General features: G+C 32.9%; 1 protein-coding gene across 1 annotated transcript in view; it reads right to left on the minus strand.

The window, feature by feature from the left end:
* LOC129219250 (G-protein coupled receptor moody-like) overlaps nucleotides 1-16812 on the minus strand; it is a 40299-nt gene extending 23487 nt beyond the window's left edge. The window contains exon 1 of the mRNA XM_054853577.1: nucleotides 14917-16812. The gene's annotated coding sequence lies outside the window, so the exon portion shown is untranslated. The remainder of the gene's footprint in view (nucleotides 1-14916) is intronic.
* Nucleotides 16813-17028: the final 216 nt, after the last annotated feature.

The following is a 17028-nucleotide window of genomic DNA, read 5'->3' on the forward strand; positions in this document are numbered from 1 at the left end:
GGTAATTGTGTGTATGTGTGTAGGTGTCTGTATGTATGTGTGTGTGTGTGTGTGTATGTGCTTGTGTGTATGTGTGCGTGTGTGTGTGTAGACATGGATGCAACTTGGAGACGGCTTTCGCTATAGGAGCCGCATCGTGAGGAACCGGTCGACGCGACGGTGATGGTGTGGAGGGTGGCGGTGGGGAAATAAAATCAGCGTAACATCAAAAACAGTCAAATGAGAACAATAAGCAATCGTGATTGCTCAAAAAAAAGAAAAGAAAAAAAAAGGGGGGAGGGATGAAGTGGCATGAAGAGAAATGACAGACGTGTTGATATCATAATAGCTTCTAAAGAGAATGATTTGGTTTTCTGGAGTAATCACATGCGTTTCAATATAGCAAAAGCTTCTACAGAGAACGGTTTGCAGAAGAAATAAGAGACGATTCAATATAGTAAAAGCTTTTAACCCTCTCGGTCACCCTGGGCTTCAAACGAAACTCTTACTTCAAATAACAATATTCAAAACATATGCTTTTTTTTTTGCTTAATGATAGCATTTATTCCTGTAAAACATACATGAAGTCTTAAAATGGTTACGAATCATCTTTCAATGACAACAACCTGTTTCTGAACAAACTAGTATTATTTGTCTGAGAAGAAAAATTAACTCAATATCTGGACTGCTTATAAAACGGGTTTTTAAGTCAGTAAATGTGCATGCTATTAAATTAGTTTTTAACAATATGAATTCCTTAAAAATTTGAAAAATTATATCTTTGACCTCATATGAGACACGTAAATAAAGTTGACTTTTGAAAACAAAAATGCACATGATTTACAGCGGCATTTTACGCAAAATTTTAAAAGTTAAAAAAAAAAAAAAAAAAAACCATGTTTCTGTGACAGAAATGTGATACTGTGAATGTGAGGTTTAAAGAGAATGATCTGCAGGAAGATGACAGGTGATTAAAGCTTCAATGCAGAATGGTTTAGAGAAGAAACGCTAAAAAAAGTTACAGCTCGAGAATTCACCACTTTTAATGATCCAAAAAATATATCAATACATTCTTTGTGCAAGACAGCTTAAAAAAATTCATTCGTTAAATCTGTGGGCACAAAAGTCTTGTGATCGGGCGTTAGCGTTACCACGGGTACAGGAAAAACATAGTCTTCCCTCAAACATGGTACAACATTGAACTTTTTAAATTTATAGTAATAATTACCATCAATGAATCATATATTTTTTAAATTATCCATTTAACTGTGTGTAACTGAGTATCAATGTTTGTATCAAAGTAATTTATGATAGGGTCGAAAATATTTTGCTTCGGAACGGGAAAATATAACGTGTGCCAGCTGCAAATCATTTGCAGTCAGAATGTGATTTTAGTTCGTGCTGAATTATTCAATATAAATTATCAGTTAAATCACATCTTTTACTTCATCTCTTAAAAATAAAAATTGAAAAAAAAAAGAAAAAAGACTTTCTGATTTTTTTGAATATTAATGTGGCAACATTTTCTATGTTTCTCAATGTCCAATCTGTAACATCTATTTCGAAAATAAAATAAACAGTCACGTCGAATCTGGTAATATTTTTTTAAAAAAAGACTAAGTATAGTACCAGTATAACCTTCGTTTTCTGTTAGCTACGTTGAACTCTACTGTTAACAAACAAGGTGTGTTTAATTCTTTTTTTCCGATAACTAGTTTGAACTATTGAATTACTCTGTTACACTTGCATCAATGATTGCATATTGATTAGAAAAAAACAATGTAGTGCTTTTTCTTGAAATTGTAAACATAATTAGTTTTAGAGTAATTAGTTCTATTTTGTGCTTGTTCCGTAAGGCTAGTTTTCTTTATAAGTGCTACTATCTTTTTAACTGCTTATCTGTCCACTCTATTACGCAGAATTTTCAAAATATTCTAAAAATTCTTAATAAATTATCATGGAACCGGGAGGGATGAGACAATTTTAGCAAAACTATTTCTTTCAAAATATTTTGTTCTGCTACAACAATGTAAATTTCAGAACAATAAATTAAGACATTTTAACATGTTCAAAAATATATAATTGATGATAATTATTACAATATTATAGTTTTAAAAAACAGTTAAAATAACAATATAAATGGCCCATTGCTACCTTACAAACAGAAGGCATGTGACATTCATTTGGAAGTAAAAGTAGTATTTGCAAACAATATTATACAAAACGTCAAAGACAACGTATCATTTATGTAATAAGATTTATATAACACTGATGAAATTTATTTTATCTGACATTACACTTTACTAATTGGTCTCCATGAAATGAAAATTATTTCTTTGCTTTCAACCATTTTTGTTATGGCAACTTTGCAGTAATATCTGTTTTATCAAATAATAGTGTATTTTCGTTGCTATTTTATGAAAGTCATATTATTAGATGTATAAAACATTAAGATCAATTTTGTTAATTTTAATGAATGAATTGAAAACTTATATTGAAAAAGGTGTAGTTATTTACTTTTATTAATGCGAAATAGCGTTTTCGGAAATTAATTTTACAGAACCCTACAGCTAAAATAATTTACTGCATGGGGTTATGATTGTTCCATCTGGTGAAACATTCAGAAATTAAAAACAATGTTTATTTTTAGCATAATTCTAAGCGTCCCATTTCGTCCAGTGTCCCAACCCTCTCGACTCTCCCCAACTTATGATCAAACCATAGATACTTTATTATACACAAATAAACGGGAAATCAATTTAATATATATATATATATATATATATATATATATATATATATATATATATATATATATATATATATATGATAGCAATAGAAGGATTGAACATGGACGAAAAAATCTCGTCCTTGTTCAATCCTTCTATTGCTATCAAATGTGTTGTCTACCAGTATCATAGAGCAGCCTGCGGCGCCTATTGAACTGAGTAGTGAAGTTCATTTTGGTTGACTTGTCCAGATTATAAATACAATATATGATAGTGTTTCTATATATATATATATATATATATATATATATATATATATATATATATATATATATATATATATATATATATATATATATATATATATATACTCAAAGGATAAAAAGCGTCCTCAGATATTAAGTGTAAAAAACTAACTACGCATCTAGAACAAACGGGAAATCCCGCTGCAACATCCCCCGTATAAAAAGGAATAAAACAATCGAAAGGATATCGTTTAAAAAAATGATAAAGGTAAAAACTCGGAATAAGCGAAAATCACTCATCCCCCCTCCCCTCTCCCGATGCAAAATAAACACATTCTTCAACTAAAATGACTAAAAACTCTTTAAAAACGAAAAGCAATTCTTTGCAATTGGAAATCATTCGCCAAATAAACAAAATATACAATAAATTACATTAACAGTAGCTTTAAAATGTAAACAAATGATCACACAACTCTATTGTTTACAGCCAAAGTCGCCAAGTCACCACGTTACTGTAATCCAGCCGATCAGTGAGCGAAGCCAACTCCGACCGATTAGCGCTCCGATCTTTTGAACGAAAACTTTTTAAACTTCATATATTGCCTAATTTGTTCTTTCCACCAAAGATAAAGATCTCCCAATGCACTGATCTTTCGTGTACAGAACTACCCTGTTGTAATTTATCTGGACGAAAATAAAATTTGTTTCGTCTTTAAATTCCATCATCTTTTCCTTTAAGGATTATCAAACTAATCAGTTTATTAGATAAGATAAAGTTATTTTATTAACTTTTTTTTCTCCCGTACGTGATGGTTTGTTCCTTCAGCTATACTCAAAGGATAAAAGGCGTCCTCAGATATTAAGTGTAAAAAACTAACTACGCATCTAGAACAAACGGGAAATCCCGCTGCAACATTCCCCGTATAAAAAAGAATGAAACAATCGAAAGGATATCGTTTAAAAAAATGATAAAGGTGAAAACAGTTCTCTGAATAAGCGAAAATCACTCACCCCCCCCCCCTCTCCCGATGCAAAATAAACACGTTCTTCAACTAAAATGACTAAAAACTCTTTAAAAACGAAAAGCTATTCTTTCTTAACATTGGTGCCAAAACTCAAATGGATTTGAGCCGAGAAAGAAATGTTGCTGGGGACGGTACTTCTCATCATTTGGTTAGGATAACCTAAAGCACCGATCCGGTCACATGGTTCAACTACGACTACAGAACACACCGTTTTGCGGTGAACTTTACTTTACCAGTACTTTACTTTAAAATATATGTCGGGACCTAAAATCGTTGCTTTCAAGAAATGAAGGCTTCACTCTCTCTCTCTACGTTTTATCTATTCTCAATTGACATATCACAGTAGGAAATTTCATTACAGAAAGCAGAACTGACTTTCTTATTGTCCTTTGGCAACGGGTTAAATATTTCTTTATTTATTTCAGTTCTCGCTCAACAATAGGTTAAAATAAATATAAATCATTTGGGAGATTTTACCATCCAATGTTTAAATTAATTAATTCATTAACAAAAACGTTTCCGATTCGATCCATAGCGCTTCGAAACCATGCTTGCCAAAACTTAATTACACACAAAAAATTTGATCAAAATCGGTCCAGCCGTTTAAAAGCCTTATGGTGACAAACGTCCGCACAGAAGATTTTTATATATTAAGATATATATATATATATATATATATATATATATATATATATATATATATATATATATATATATATATATATATATATATATATATATATATATGTGTGTGTGTGTGTGTGTGTGTGATTCGTAGGTGTGATTTATTAAAGTTGATAGATAAATTCAAATGCTTCGAACATGTTATAGTCAAAATGACTCATTTCCTTTCTTCAAGCTTGTGTCCAAATTGTGAAGATAGAGATGACTGGATTAACTGCTTCTTGCCGGTGAATCTAGTTATATACGTTCTGCGTTCAGGATAATGATGGTCATCTACTAGGTGACCCTTCACAAATGGCTGTCAGTTTTGTGGTTTTGAAGGGAGCAAGTGACGAAAAATGAAGTACCGCCAAGTTTAAAATGTACTGTGTATTTTTTACCAAAATGCAAAACAAACTTTTTGACAATCTGTCGTATGATTGCTAAGTTTTTTCAGTTGTTTGATTGATGTCACAATAACAAAATACTAAAGCAGAATTAGCTGGCTTTTTTACTCAGCTTGCTTACCGAACGGAAATCATCATTCAAGTATTGTCCGTTTTCCACAAGAAGACACTTGACTTCTCCTTCGTCACGTGGTATCCGATGATTCTATTTCGCTGTTTTCGGCAGAAGGTATATTCGGATCATAGCATTTTGTTGTAAAAGCAGTAGTTTTTAAAATGTAAGAATAACTAAAATGCCAACAGACAAGTGATTTTGAATGCTGCAAGTGATGTAAAGGACACTAAGACTTTTTTGCACATTAAAATGCACGCCCAAGTTAAGGCTGTCTGGTTGTCTCATTTAGAAGTGCGAGGATTGCTTACCAATCACCCCCGCGTAAAATGGAACTCTGCGTTCGAGGAGGCGGGGCGAAGTGCCTTCTCGTGAAAAACGGACAATACAGCTGATTAACTTAGTGCACTGAACGTTCTCTTCGCACGGATCATTCGCTAAAGCTTATACAGACTCTATTTCCTCAAATATAATGCAACAAAACACGGTTTCTTTATCGCAAAATAGGATTACTCAAATAGGCTCTATTGTTCGTACCAAAAATTATTGAGACATTAAGAAATTATGAACCTATTTCCACGATAGAAGCTTATTGCACGAATGGCTCCGTGAGGAGCTCGAGGCGAATCTATATCGCACGTCTTTCTACCTTCAGATACACGGTAAAAGAATATAACTTTCTAATGATGTAGAACACGGAATTTAATGGCGAAATATGAACATTGAAAAATCTAGCTCAAAGATGACTGTGTGAATTGCTGTATTGTAGTATTGTTTTGCATAGAATAAGACTTTTTTTTGGATGAATGGATCATGTTCATGGTATGCGAGGACCTAGACTCTTAGCGACGTTTTCTGAGGCAACATCTAATTGTAAAAAAAACAAATGCATATTGGGCTGTGGGATAGCATTTGATGTGCAGAAGCTACTGTAATTCGTATTTGATGCTGGTAGAAACATATCCTCTGTTTTAGAAATGAGCAAATAACTAAATTGTTTTTTTTTTCTTTTTAATCTAACTAGTTATTTCTTTTAGGTGCTAACTGCGTCTGCTCTGCATTGATGCTAATATTAAAACATATGAGAACAGCACGATATCCTGCGGCATAATCAATCATCAAAAATAAATTACTCGTCATACAATTTTAATCATTCATACAATTTAATCATTTCTCCTTTTGTGACAGTAAGCTGTAAATGTTTAATACTTTCAGTTAATTATATTTAGATTTGCAGTAGGTTAAGCGCATTTTCTTCAGGAGTGCAAACTTTTTAATAACTTTTTTTCTAACTTCATACGTGTCATACATTTTGTATTTAGATGATTTTTTTAAGGTGCTTAAAAGGCAATTTAAAAGTACTTAATTTTGATTTCGAAAATTAAATCTCATCAAAAACAACCCTGTTGTAAAAATTTCCCCGCCAAGAAAACCTTTAACCTTTCCGCACAAAAAAGAAAACCTGCATCCTAAACCCAAAAACCCTCAGCCATAAAAAGTTATGATATCTAGTTTGCTCGCCAAGTATCTGCCAAACTATCATTCTCCCTCTTCTCCTTTTTCATCACAGCTACTTCCATTAGAACCTCCTCCCACCTTCAACTCCTTAGAAATATGGATAGATCTTTTAAATTGTTTATCTTGTTTGGCGGGAAGCTTTTTGCTCACCAAGCAACCACTTCACTTTGAAAAGCTTCCCGCCAAACAAGATAAAAAATTTAAAAGATCTATCCATATTTCTGAGGAGTTGAAGGTGGGAGGAGGTTCTAATGGAAGTAGCTGTGATGGAAAAGGAGAAGAGGGAGAATGATAGTTTGGCAGATACTTGGCGAGCAAACTAGATATCATAACTTTTTTATGGCTGAGGGTTTTTGGGTTTAGGATGCAGGTTTTCTTTTTTGTGCGGAAAGGTTAAAGGTTTTCTTGGCGGGGAAATTTTTACAACAGGGTTGTTTTTGATGAGATATCACATCTTTTTGCATTGATATTATTACTTTGTCTGTATTTTTAGAATTGAGAACATCAAGTCAAAAATGTTTCAATTGAAACAACGCTGTTTTGTGTTTTTAAGGAACAACAATGGCTAGCCTAATTTTACGTCAAGTTATTTTCTGACTATTAAGATTCTATGTTCATTTTGCGAGAATTGGGCGGTTTCAATTTTATTGCAATCCTTGTATCCTCTCTGTTGCAAAGAAAACTTCTTGGATAATAAAATACTATATTTTAAATTATATTGCTTTCGAGTATTTTACGACTTCGCAATAAATTCTATTACAGTTTCTTTATTTGACAGATTATTCAACATTTTCATGAAGGTTTCTTTAAATGTTTTACAGCTTGAGGGCTATTTTAATCTAGCTTTTCACTTTTTGTTTAGTTACATTTTTTCTTAAATCGTGGATTATTTTACGTTTTATGGGATAATTTTAATTGTTTGGTGATTTATCTTTTTCTTGATAGAAGTCTTTGTCTTGTTTAATACCTAGTTTTGCTTAAAAGTTCATTTAAAAATCGAAATAACGCATGTTATCACCAAGCAAAAAAAAAAAAAAACTAAGCCATTAAATATTTGAAGTTTGAATGTGTCAGAAGATCTATACAACCTTAATCGATGTCAAATCGCGGATATCCCAAATTTGCCATAGCGAATGCGCATGTTGCGCGCGAACTAAGCTCATTAAAAGTCTTGCTTAAATTAATTGAAAAAAAATTTTCATCTAACAAATTACTGCAAAGCACGGATATCCACACACGTATTTCATATATTTTCAATTCATTATGTGTTGTTTGTGAAAAATCCATTAATTTAGAAATAAGCAAACCAATAAAAAAGTGCTATTTTTCGCTTTCAATTAAAAAGTTATATGTGCCGTATTCATATGCGTACAGTTTCATATAATTTGTTACGTAAAATATTGTAATGGTTTAACCCCAGTTTCACGCCGACATTTAAAATTTCTTCCCTCCATAAATATATCAAAACTGAAAAACAGTGGGAAGGAAATTTCGCATCGGCAAAACTTTGGAGGGAGGGGGGGGGGGGAGAACAGCATTCTAATCTCATTCATTAATTTTTTTCTCTGCTTAAGTATAAACAAACAACATAGCTTATTGGGCTTTCTGTTTTCAGATTCTATGTCTGCGCGCATGCGCAGTCGCTGTGGCAAATTTGTGATATCCGCGATTTAACGTCTAGTTACAACTGTTGGATATGTTTTAGTCTTGATTGAGTTTCATTTCCTAAGACAACTTTGGAATAACTGTTAGATCTGTTCTAACCTTGCAATTGCAGTCCGAGATAAACAAACCCTATGAGCTGAGAGTAAGTACATAAGAATTTAGGGAAAATTAGTGATTTTCAACCTTCAATTACTCCGGCCCATGATGTCCCTGGGGGTTGAATTTTTGTATATGTACTCAATGGCCCCCCAAGAATATGTATACAAAAAATCATTACCGTAGCACCCTGGGGGGCTGTGATAGAACCCCAGGAAGGTACAATTTGGGGGGTAAAAACGCGGGGGGAGGGGGGGAGGGGGGTCAAATGGCACAAAAGGCACATCAGTAGGGCACAAGGAATGTGTGTGCGAAATTTCAGCTTGATTCCTTTTTTCGTCTGGGCTGTAGCCCTGTCAAAGAAAGCGAAAACTTTTTTGAACACCGATTTTATAACTTTAATACCTCCTCTCCCTGATGGTCTAGGGGATTGTATTTTGGTTTACGGCGTCAGGGGCCACTAGAAATTGAGTGTACCAAAAATCAACTCCAGGAGTCTTCATGGGATTAAGATACAGAGGGGTGAAAAACCCAAAAAACCCCAATTCGTTCTGTCGCGTAATCTTGTTCTTGGTCGCTTTATTTTCTTTCGACTTTGGCGGTGGATTTGCTTCTGTTGGCTGCTGACGTTTGGTTTCCTTGGCGGGGCGAGACGCTCCCTCGTCCCGTAATATGAACTCTGTTTTTGTCGAACTACTAAATTTAGTATAGCATTTAGGTGAAAAACGGTTTTCCCACCCGGTGCATTAGCCTTTCATGGCAAATCTGTTTAAATAGCTCGACACTGCTCTATTGATATGAGAGAATAAAACAATGAACCACATTTTTGGGCTCGTGTATGATCATTAGAAAACCGAGCAGATAACGTAGATTCAATCACATTTCGCAAAATATTTGGGAAGTGAAGTGACTTAAGAAATAATTTTAACATTCTCCACTGTTTTTAGCAGTGCAATTGAACTAAATGTTATTACATTCCTTCTCAAAAGTTTACATATTTTGCGCTTTTTCACAGTATGATAAAAATGGGACTTTACTTATTGTGAAAGTGCCTCAAAATGAATGAAATCTTTTCATATTTAATAATTGAATGCTATTAATAACGTGGAAAAAATATATGGTGCTTTATTTTAAAATTAAGGAAAATCAGCTGTCTCATAAATATGGGCACAAATCAGATTTATGCAAATCTACTGAAATTTGATATAGATGTATTTAGCCCTCTCCCGCGTGACGTTATGATTATGTAAGAAATGGATAATAATTTTTTTTTTACATCGAACATGAGGCTAGTTTATCTTTTTTTTTTACTTTATTCATTTAAAACTATTTCTTGAACAATCTAAAAGTATTTAGCATTTTTGTCAACGATTGAAATGGAATTATTTAATATAAATTGATATATTTTATATGTAAATGTACCAAAAATTCAAAAAATGTACAAGAATTCTGGATGCGTTAATTTTTTACCTTTAATTTCACTGAACAATATAGCATCTTTAATGGAGCCTTAGAAACAATTTGCGAAATTATAATTACTCAAACATTGGAAACTATCACTTTTCCTGATGACATTGATGAAACCGAGGAGTCAAACATGAATAAAATTATTGGCGAGTCAATTCTCGACCGTTGCTTACCGTCACAAATTTGTAATTTATTTAAACGAAGTCTATTTCTTTAAGAGAGCTAGATATGTTGAATATTTTTAAAAATTATAGTTATGTATTTACAGGGGCGTGCAAAAGCACGGGAGAATGTTTGAGCCTGAAGGGGGCCCGAGAATTTAAAAATGAGGGGTGAAATACATGTAGGAACGTAGGAGTAAACATATGGAGGGGCCCCGCAAAGTCATTTATGAGGAGCCCCAAAATTTCTGTGCACGCCTCTACCACTAATTCAAAGACCTTCAATAAAATCAATAACATTAGCGATTTACTATTAATCACCAATTGTATTTGCCTTTGAACTGAAGACAGGGTAACTTTTTCAGTTCTATTTTTAAAATGCATTTTTGTTTTCAAGTGGGCATTAATTTTTATGTTTTTTTCTTTTAAACACCAAGAAATTATGTGTACAATAAATATTATTTGCATATTTACTAAACGAAAGAAAAGGAAACTTGAAAATGCGAAATAAGAACTGAAACATAAAGGATCCTGTTACGATTAGATAATTTCTGTGCACACCCCTGTGTATGGATATGTTTATTTCATTTTTAAGTATGACCACTTTACCCCATCTCAGGTCATAAATACAAATGGAAAAAAGTACGTTATAAAGTTTTGTATTTTAGTGAAACTTTTTCTTCCTGAAGTTCAGTGCAGCTTGTTCTAAAAAATGTAATGTAATAATAGCAGAAATTTAAAAAAAAGGGCGAATATCTTAAATTATGAACGATTTGTTCAACTTTTACTAAATAAATTGAAGAGGTTGTTTTCAAATGGCGTTAAGTCAATTTTACTATTTTTGATTTGATGCGATTTTGTTATGTAAGATTTAATATTTAATCCAACACAATTTTGTAAATTTGTTGGTGACCACTTATCTTCACTAACAAATTCCATTTTTTCACCGTTATCATTATTTTGACCTATGCGTTAGGTTTGTCGTTTCAAAACTGCTTACAAAAATAAAAACAATTGTGCAATTTGTTAGTTCCCAAAACTTCAAGTAATTTCAAAACATCCTCCTTTTTTTACTTGTTTCATATTGTATTTAGCTTTTATTTAGGAACTGGAGAATTTTTCCCCCATGCATCTTCGTGACGAGACAAGCAACATGAAAACAACGATTAGTTAAACCTGACTTTGTCACAAAATTTACTAGTGACTTAATTCTTTTCAGGAAAAAAACACGAATTTAATCCTCTGTTTTCAATACGACTAAACTTTGTCAGGAAAATCTACTTATTGTAGTTATATTGTTAGCCACGTGCTGCTCTCTATTCCATCAAAAAGTCAATTTTTGAAAATTTTTACTTAACACCTTTTCTAAGCAAGCTCTTAAATTACTTTTAAAAAATTTGCTCTCCTTAAAATTAGATACGAATTCAGTTAAAACCAGTATCCGTAAATATCCCTTTCTTTCTTTTTTTTTTTTTTGCAATAAATGTCTTCGATAAATTGTTGAGACTGATCAAGTTATTCATAAACAAAGTGGTATTACTTCCAGAAAGCGCAGTTGTCGGTTTCTTTTCTTGATTCGACCCGATTTCTCAATGAGTCATTGTAAGTACGCAAGCATTAACCAAATAAAGCAAAGGAGAGTTATTTTCTTTTGTATAACGAGCGCAGAAATTTGACTCGGTAAGTGAAAAGTTTTAGTGTTATCGCTAATCTGAAACAACAACAACAAAAAAAAAAGTATCTTTCAGCTTTTCTTTGGGACTTTTATCTTTAGTTAGGATTTTTCGTAAGCCATATTCATTTAGAGAAAAACATAATTTAGTTTTTGAGGAAAGTTTCAAAAATTCATTTGATGTCAAATAAAAAATAATAGTTTGATTGTATTCTCTTGAGGCTCTGCGATTCAGTTGATTTTAATCTCAAATAAGATCAAATGGGGCATTAATCATTCTGTCTCTCTTTTTGCTTTTGGAAAAGCCCTAAATACTCTGAAAGCCTTCTTTCACTTGCTTAGATACAGATGCTATAAATTTTAACATACTGGGATACGTATTTTAACATACTGGGATACATATTTTAACATACTGAGATACATATTTTAACATACTGGGATGCATATTTTAACATAATAGGAGGGTGATGTGAGAGTGAACACCAAACCACCTTCGCTGCACCCCTGATCCAACCGGGATGTTAAATTTAAAAATAAAATAAATATTTTGCTGGAAATACGAGCAGCCCTAATGTTTGTCCTATAGTTAAAATTAAGTATGTTTTTTTTTTCGATTGGTAATTAGAGTAATTTTAGGTTTTAGTTTCATTGTTGATTTCTCAAAACTTTTTATTTTTAATTTAGTAAAGTGAAATATCAAACCGGATTCTATATACCTTTATTAATAGAAATTTACAAAATTAGAGTTTTTCACTTATTTAATTTTCAAAAGGAAAAAATGTATGCATAAGTAAGATGAGTAAATAAATAAATATAAATACTACTGCTACTACTAATAATAAAAGTAAATAAATAAATTTAAGTTTAAAATGGAAATGTTAAAAGCTTAAACATAATATCAAATGAGTAATATTTTACAATGCTGAAAATATATTTAAAGTTTTCACTTTCTAATGTAAATAAGTAAATAAAACAGTACCTATGGACGTAAAATCTGCTTTACCATCAGCTTTTTCTTTTCCTTTTCGATAGTAAAATCTAAGATGTTTATGCCTAAACTTGCCATAGGGTAGTCCGAAGAAAAAATGGGCGCTCCATATTTGGAAAAGTTTTTAATAAAGTTTTTAAAGAGCTTTTCATAGATGAATTGGAAACAGTACATATTTTCCTTCTATATAATTCCAAGAAAGAAAGAGGAAGAAAAAGGAAAGAAAAGAATGTGTGAAAGAAAACATTTTTTTAAAAAGTGAAGAGGAAAAACCAGAAAACAATGTAGACAAATGAAAATTTAAATGAAATAGAATGTAAAATAAAAGATGAATATAAAATAAATACCAACTGTGAAGAAGTCTCTGAAATTTTGGTTACCAAAAAAAAAAAAAAAAAGTTCATTGTCTAGAAAAACGTTGTGTTTGTTCACTAGTTAGAAAAGTTCTGTTGCTTGGATTGAATCTCGTTGTTGCACCAATTTTTGTTTAAAGCTCTCAAAAAATCTGTAGCCGCACCATATAAATTCTTACCGTTTGATCTAAACAATTACACATATCAATAAAAATATGCTTGCTGTCCCTTACCAAATGATTCAGTTTTTAACGATATTAATCTCGAAAAATCAAGTTCTGTTTTAGTGTTTATGTTTAGTGCTATGCTGGGACTACTTTATCATCTTTCAAATGTGCATTCGTTAAGCAAATGTTCTTAATAAAGTCTTATAAGGACGCGACTATTACAGTACAGTACAGCAGAAACTTGTTGGGAAAAGTGGGTATATTCATGTATCACACTTACTAGGAGTCCTTTCTTCAGACCAAGCAATGAAGTGATAAAAATAGTTTTAGACAAAGGTTCATTTGCATCATAGTCTTAGCTTTAGATGATGCTTCAAAGATAGAAAACAATGAAGTCAGAATTTTGAATCAACTATTTTCTAAACGTTTACATTTATGAATAAACAATTAACGAACAAACAAAATTGTAAAAAAAAAAAACATTGTATGCACTCGTTACGGGCTTCATTTGAACTACCGATGCTCTAAACTTTATGTATTGAGGAACTAGTTCTTTGTAACCCCGAAACACGTGCATGCTGCAGTTTTTGCAGTTTGTGTTTAAATGATTTCAGTGTATACAGATCGCAAGCCGACAACGAAAGTGAAACTCAAAAAAAAAAAAAAAGGAGAAAATTAAGGTTTTACGCAGTTGTAGTTTTTAGTGATTTAGTCTCAAACATTACAATATGCTCAAAAAATTATGTTGTGATATTTACTGGTTAGCTTTTGTTGTTTAAATTAATAATCATACTTAAAGTTCGAAAAATTTTCTTCGAAATGGTAATTTTTGATGATGTGTCACTATTAGGGTTTCCAATCCCGAGATCCGGATCCCGAGGGATCCCGCACGGTATTGAGCGGGACTAATCCCCCGGGATTTAGAGCAAAACCCCGCAAGATTTCCAACTCCGCAAAGATTTTCCATGCAAAAGTTTTTCTATTTTTACCGCTCATAAAATGGATCGTTTCCCAAGCATTCAACAATTACTTAAACTCAGCAAAACCATCTGCAGTGCAGCCATATCAAGTGTTTTCGTCAAGCACATTTTTTTTTTTTTTTGCGCAAAAATCCCTTTCCATACCATACAAAGCGAATGGAACACTTTAACGCACTAAACGATAGTTCCTTAATGGTATGTGACTTTTCGGCACTCTGCAAATGGTGAAGAGAATATGAGAAAACTTTAATTTTCAAGTTACAAAAGCAGTCTTTCCTAAAAAGCACAACTTTTTCTATTTGGCACTAAATTTTAACTTTTTAGAAGGATAAAGTCAATCTCGCAGGATTGGCTCATTCCAACCTCGAAATCCTTCGAGACTGAATTCGGCGCGGAATAGAAAACTTTAGTCGCTATTCATTGTATCGTTTTTACGCCACCACGCACCAGTTATGTAAGCTAACTTTGCGAGTTTTGAGGCAAGAAATAACACTAAATTTAGATTTTGAATCAATATCTAGTGCATTTTCAGTAAATTTTGAGCTGCGTCACTTTTTTTGCCGGTGTGCGACATTCAATAAAATAACTTTTTTAACATAAAAAACTGAACGAAAAACGATAAATTAAAAATAACATAAGAATTAAATATCTTAAGCTAAGCCAGTAAAGAATGGCAGATATTGACTTACCTAGGACATTGATATTTGCAGATGAAACAGAACTTGAGAAGGCATTTTCCAGAAAGAAGTTTATATTATAGGATGTTCATAAATAAAAACTATGAATATCCACACATGATAAACTGTAGAGTTTATAACTTTAAACTTAGTGGTAGGTTGGAGTCATTTTAGATAACTGGACTGCTCTCACACACAGCAATAGATAGCTTATTACTGTTCAGTACATTCCTCTTGATCAAGAAATGCAAGTGAAGTCTGTGTGTTGATGAAGCTATCATATAAATGTGTTTTATGTTGTTATAAACGGTTGGCTCTTAAAAGAAACAGGTCACGCGAAAAAACTTGTAATTTGCTCTTTCTTCTTCCTTGTAAGTTTGATAAATATCAAACTCTTCAATTCTATTCTTTGAGCATCAGAAGGTTTTAAAAAATCAAGAAAAATCGATTTTGCCTCCGCATAAACCGATGAATAAGATGCATTTTGCATCTAAACAGCTCACAAACCTGATTAGCCTTGACGCTATCAGCTATCGTAATTTATTCAATAATCCGGGTAAAAGCATTTTTCAGCTGAGCTAACAGCATTAGGAAAGCGGCTTCGCTCAGCGGCATTCTTTGAAGAAGGACGGAAAAACCTTTTCTTATTTGTTTTTTCTGATAGCAACTCACCGAAAATTTTTCTAACAAATGCTAAACATCATACGGTGTCTCTTCTCTTTCACTTGTTGATATGACGAGTAGGTGTAATTTATGCAGTTCACGCAAGGTAGGTTTGAAGATAGTATAGATTTTTATGAATTCCTTGGATGAACGGTACAGTGGAGAAAAAATATTTATCCAGAGATTTTTTTGACGGAGGAATTTTCGGAAATATTTCTGAGCACTGGTATTTCTTTTTGAATGTCTGTCTTGTCAAAAGAGAAGATCTTTAAAAATGTAGTGAACATTTATATTGCAAAGCTGAACTTTTAGTTATTTTCATTTATTTCTCTGATTGCAATTCTCATTGTTAAAAAATCACTTCTCATTGACGAATTAAAAATTATCACTTGCAAGCAATTTTTCTGCTGACATTTTTTTAACATCTCTTGTTGAAATAAATTATCTTCGTATATGATCTTTAATAACTAGTAATCTATATTAATTGAATGTACTTGTCCCAGCTTTCAATAGTGCTATGCAAGTTCAATATGTCTATGAAGTGTTCTCATCCTATCTCTCTCTTTTTGTCAGTTTTCGTGACGTCATTTTGATGACAAAGTTTTCATGGTTTATAACGGAAAATCAATCTTTGAGAAAATTGTGCAAATCGAAGACACCAAACAAAGTTCCAATCTTCGAAGTATCCTGGAAGTTAAAGAAAACCTTTTCTTCTTTTGGACTGTTGGTGTCAAGGTATGGAGTAAATTTTTTATTAGTAGCGAAATTACTTTTTTAGAGTATTATTTCCTATATTGTCTTCGAGAATTTTCATATAACTGTAGGGAAGCGTCGAAGGGATGTGAATCGTATTGATACAGCCTTTCGATGATGATAACGGTGCGAATGAAATATTAGTTGAAAATAAAGTCTACCAATGTTCAAATCTATATGAGTAGTAAGACACTATCATACAAATCTTCCAATAACTGATCTTGAAATATGAATATTTTGCTGAAAAAGAAACAGTGTTTATCCTTTAAACACTTCACCAGAAATATTTTCCACCATCACTACCGGCGAGAGCACATAGACAAAACAAATCCGACTGCTCCGATAATCTCTCCTCAATATTCCCATCCGAAGAGTCGCGCCGGCAACCACCGATTTCCACTTACGATGATTGTCTTTGTTTATCCGACCACTTTCTTCGCTGATCGAGGAATCACCCCCGCCTCACGCTCGACCGGAGAATGTGTCGAAAGTGGGCTCTCGAACGCTGTTCACTCGCGTGACGTCACGCCCGACGTCCCCTCGACGGCGAGCATGAAGACAGGATGCTTGTCCGATGGGTCCATCCGGTACGCCACCCATGAGAATGAGGCCGTCGCGCGGGAACCCAAAGTCGACCTCGTCGATTAATTAGTGCACCCTGCACCAGCCGTTAACAGGCGTCACCACCCCAAATAAACAGCCCGCTTA

Source organism: Uloborus diversus, chromosome 3 (assembly GCF_026930045.1).
Source record: "Uloborus diversus isolate 005 chromosome 3, Udiv.v.3.1, whole genome shotgun sequence".
Lineage (NCBI taxonomy): Eukaryota > Metazoa > Arthropoda > Arachnida > Araneae > Uloboridae > Uloborus > Uloborus diversus.